This window comes from Helicoverpa zea, chromosome 22 (genome assembly GCF_022581195.2).
Source record: "Helicoverpa zea isolate HzStark_Cry1AcR chromosome 22, ilHelZeax1.1, whole genome shotgun sequence".
In the NCBI taxonomy this organism is placed as follows: Eukaryota; Metazoa; Arthropoda; class Insecta; order Lepidoptera; family Noctuidae; genus Helicoverpa; species Helicoverpa zea.
The window spans coordinates 7,071,555-7,077,048 of record NC_061473.1 but is presented as its reverse complement, the minus strand read 5'-3'; the positions used below and the strand labels follow the sequence as shown (position 1 = coordinate 7,077,048).

The window sequence follows — 5,494 nt, the reverse complement described above, 5'->3', positions numbered from 1 at the left end:
TCAGGCGATGAATTCTGGTATTGCAAACATGTGTCGCATTGATCCTTTCTTGGGCGAAAAAATGATATATTGAATTGTGTATTAAAAACCTTATAAAATGTGCAATACTTTCCTGCTGGCTTATTTTTTTGTTTTTGGACTTCTTCAAAGTCTTTAAAGAGATCTACTATCGTTTTTCCACCGTCTATGTATTCACGGGTCGATGATTGTCGTGTGTAATGAGAATCAGTTCTTGGAATAGAATTGATAAATTCTTTGATGTCAGAAATTAATACTTCATCTGATTTATGATTACCGGTTATTCCTCTACAATCCGTCTTCAAAATTCCATGTTTATCAGTCTTATGTTTAACAGTACGAATCATACGATCGGATATGTTCAAAGTATTAGTAAAAAAGGTTTTACAAACTCTGATCGAATTACCAGCAACAACAAAATGGAAAGCTTTGTTACAATGCCGTGGGGTCAATGCATTGGTATATTTATATCTGGGTGTGATATCAGATAAACACGACAAAATGAAAGATCGCTGATTATGAATATCTCCAAGTTCCCAGTATGCGTCGAAAATACTTTGCCTTTGAACAGAATCAATCTTGCTAGAACATTGCAGCCTGCACTGGTCATTACATGGTGGTTTAAGTTCACGAGCTTTAGTTATAATATTTTTACTATTAATATATGACTTACCACAATTTCTCAATTTTTTTGCTCTAGTTTGCTTCCAGTTTTCCGGTTGTCTAGTGCGTTTTTTACCTTTTGGCTTAGTAGAAACTGTAGGTGTTCCGGAAGTTGTGTCTTCTGTTAAATTATCTTGATTCTCCATTGTTCCTCCGTCTAACTCTCTTGTTGGCTCAGGTGTTCTATTTTCTGTGTTATTGGCATTTAACTGTTCTTCCAAAGTCTCTTCGTTAGAGCTATCAGATGATGAACTTGAGTCTGAAGTTGAAGAAGAACTACTACTCGAACTTGAACTACGGGTACGGGGAAATAGCAAATGACTACCCTGTTGGCCCTTTTGTACGGTTTCGAAAGTAGGATCGCCATCACTTAAATCTGCGTCGCTTTCTCCAGAATTAACAGGTGACACACGATAATCTATAACTGCCTTGTTACGGCCTTCAGTATGTTTGAAATACTCAGAGGCATTCAAATGTCGTTGATTTTCGGGTTTATTATAAACATCACATAACATCTGCAAGTAAACATAAAAGGTGAATAAACAAATTTAACTAAACATACCTACATAAAGTATCAATAAATAAGTAAGTGCTAAGTAGTAATTTTACATACCTGGACATCACCACTTTGAGTTGAAACAATATCAGTATCATTTTCGGGCTCTTTAGATGCGTCACATATCATCGTCTGTTAACAATTAAAGGTGAGTAAGTCAGTAAATTGCAGCTAGCCATAAATAAAATACCTTGACAATACAATTATTTTTACAAACCTGGACATCAGCACTTTGAGTTGGAATAATATTCGTAACATTTTCGGGCTCTTTAGTTGCATCACAACAAATCGTCTGTTAACAATAAAAGAAGTATTAGTCAGTAAATTGCAGGTAGACGTAAATAAAGAAAGACACCATAAAGACAATTCAACGATTTTTACACACCTGAACATCAACATTTTGAGTTGGAATAATGTTATCTTCAATTTGAATTAAATCTAGAATTTTTCTTGATCGCGAAGTAGACGACGTCATCCTAATAAAAAAATACTTAATTATAATTATAGGTCAACAAGTGAAACTTCTTTTTTTGTTCCATATTTCGTTTTAAAGTGACTCAATCCTGAACTTAAATCACCTAGCACATTCATAGCAAAATTCCGTTTTTTTTTTAGTATAGTACAGACCAAATACTGAATGTTACTAAAAATACATTATCATTATTTGTAATAAACAGACTTAACAATGAATTCTACAGAGTGTACGAATAAATTTACTAAGTTTTTTATTCAAAAAGAGACCTAATCATTAATGTGCTGTAGAATCATCTAGAAGTTTTAGTTTTAAACAGTCCTAAAACGTAATATATCGTACAATAAATTAACAAATTTAATATAAAATAGACTCATTACGTATTGGGTCAAAATACAACAAAAATAATCAGTAAAACTTACCTTCGATTTCACTGTTACACAATCCTAAATATTAATAGGTCACTTTTATGACAAACGACCAGATGTTCGTTTTGAGCCGGTTAAACGATTACTGAATGTGTCAGTGTAATGTCAAAATGGCGTCTTCAAATTCATAAGTGTGAAAGAGACCGAAACATTGTAAGAGCAGTATAACTCTAACTTTTTAAGAGTTTCTTGGAGTTTGTCACAGATGGCGTTGTTTTAAAGATGACAGTGTATCTAACTCATGATTGATTGATTTTGAATTCGGTCACTTTAATACTAAGCAAGCGACATAGTCACACACCTAGACTTGTTTGCTTGGTCAGTGGTCAATTGAAATTCACCTTCCAATAATGACTCAGGCATGTATGTTTTATAATTATAGCTTTGGAGTTCAGGGATCACGTCTCTAAATCCCCTATCCAATATAAAGACATCCCCCTGTCTAAAAAATGAGCGCATTGGACCACTTTCATTACGAAATAGATCACTCATGATTGTCGAGTCATTTTTTGTTGCTTCATATGGTCCAATGCACTCTAAAATATATCCATCACAACATGTGATTAAAAAGGGTTTAACCAAATTATTATATTTGTGTAGACTATATGTCTGTTTCTGATATTTGTAGTTACTACTACTCTGTACATAAACATATGTACCATCACATATGACAATAGCAGGTTTAGAATCTGGAGCCATGCTACTGTCTCCGAATAGACCTTCAGGAATAGTCCTGTTACGTGAGGCCACATTTTGTATATTAGTGTGATTAACTCCCAAATGCATTGGTACAAAATGTTCTTTTAAACATTCCCTAACAATGTTCATTTTTTTTTCTAATGTAGATCGTGGCAATTGAAAAAGAGTTGCCAGTCTTTGGTTGCTGTCCCCTGTCCTAAGTTTAACAAGAAATGTGCTTAATGCAAGGCTAGGATTTCTAACCTTATTATGTAAAGTAGGAAGGCTATTTAATATTTCATTAAACTGCATCTCTGTAAGTCCCAGCCAATAATGGCGTAAATGTGCATCCATTGCTGCAATATTATTAAAATCTAAACTTCTTTGAGAAGCTCTTTCCAGTATGGAAAATATATCATCAACTTGAAAGCTAGTAAAGTCATTTAGGTTGGTAGTCAGTTCATCCCACTGATTGCTATATAAATGGTGATGACAGATTCTAGCATTTAAAGGTATATATATATTGTACTGCAATAACAACAGTTCCTTTATAGTCATAGGTACTAAAAGACGTTCATCATTATCACAGCCTACAAACATACAGTGACGAGAAGCTGCAGCAACTCGTTTATACTTTTGTGAGTTAATCTTAGATTGAACTCGTAATGCTTGTTGTGGTTGAGATGTTGGAGCTGGCATTGGAGGTGGTTCAGGTATCTCGGGGTCTTCTAATGAAGATAGAGCTGCATCCATGACCCTTGCAGGTCTGTTTGAATCTTGAACCTCCAAACGTCTCGTCTCCCGAGTTGCTGCTAACCAGCAAGGAATGCACACTTTTTGTAAATGTGGAACCTAAAATGAAATAGTTGGTATTAGTGAATATCAGAATAGGTACCAAACCCTATATTGTTATTGTGCAAGCATATGAATAAAAATAGCATCAATTAGAAATAAACTATGCAGCATTTTTTCTGAAACATTATTTAGAAAATGTTAAACACAATTGCAGGGTATGAGATCTCAGGTTCAGTTCCAGGATTGGGTTTCTGGGTATTTCCATTAAGATTTCATGAGTAGTAACCAGAAGAGCCTGGAATACTGGGTTTGTGCCTGGTTGATTGCATGGTCTCACCGTTATTACTTAGAACATAACTGACAAAATGTATTGTGTACTGTTAGGTACACCTCTGCCTAATCGTCGTCACGCTTGTGATTGGGGATTATAGGCGTGATGATACAGAATGTTATTAAATAATACTCACCAGATGTGCTAAAGTCCATCTTAAAATCATGCTACGTTGTGGACAGTCTAACTCAACTCTGTGGGTTCTCCGACTTGCAACAGAGATACCACATCCATAACAAACATTTAAGTGACCATATGCAGGTGATATATCCTCGTGGGATCCAGTTATATTTGACAATATCCTTTCTTGCAACAGCAAATAACATTCAATACATAGGATATCATCTGACGTTACCTGGAAAAGATTATATTCTATACTATTCTATATTTATAACTGCTTAAACTTGTAAATACATAAACTCTCATAAAGAACTAAGTTTACAGTGCTAAGTTTACTCTAATCAAATGTTATTTTGAGTTTGCATAATGCATTTAACCACTATATTTATATTGTCCACAATAATTATTATTGTTTATGCACACGATAACTTACAGGTGTAGGCGTTGTCCAAGTTCGTAGAAGAACTGTCATTTGCTCGTTCAACTCCTCAACTGTATACCGGCGTAAATTAGACGCTAGTAAAAGGGAACAGTTAATACAGCGTCGGTAAGACAGGCGGTGTGCCCGACTTCTGGCTGGGGTAGACATAGTTCTGACAAAAACAGTTCGGGAGTTCAATATCACACAAGGATTTCACTAAGAGTCAAATTGTTCTCCAAGAATAGCACTTTATCTCACAAAGAACAGCACAAACAAGAGTCAAGCACTTAGAGTCAATATCTCACAAAGAGGAGTCAATTATCTCACAAAACATAAAGTAAGTACGCGAGGAACTTATTAGCTCAACTCGGTGGTAGCAGAAAGGCACGTATCGTAAATAATAACTAAGTAAATACGGAATTCAAAACTCAACGTATTATACAAAGCAATCACGAACACACAACGAACGAACGTCAAAGTGATGTGACATGCGCAAGTAAATGTTGCCAGAGCAATTATATTTAATCATTAATAAATCGATTTAAGTTTTTAAATTACGTAAGGCTTTTATTTTAATTTAAAATCGCTCTTATCTTATCTATCTTATCTTATCTGTTCAACAATATAGACTTATCATGAATATAGTTAGAATAATAATTAAAAATAATTGTATTTTTTTATTTTTAATAACTGTTTTGTTTTGATATCGATTACTCTATTGATTAAAATACGTAATTTTCAATAGTTATTTGATATCTGGCAACTTTTTTTTGTTTACCAATCAAACGGATGTCGACGTAATGTTTAACTATTAATTAATTTTAACTTTATTCCCAGGGTGAAATAAATTGTATAAAAAATAATTTGGAAACAAAAAAATAAACAATATTTTTAGGTTATTATTCCATTCAGGCACACGATACCACAAAAGGGACCTGCCCCGTGGCAATCTCCTTTGATAAAAATGTGTAGTTAATTTTTATACAATTTAACGTTTACATATTTTTTGGAC

At 33.9% G+C, this 5,494-nt stretch overlaps 1 pseudogene; it reads right to left on the bottom strand.

The window, feature by feature from the left end:
- Window positions 1-2,422, bottom strand: LOC124641449 (annotated as a pseudogene).
- Between the last annotated feature and the right edge of the window lie 3,072 nt (window positions 2,423-5,494).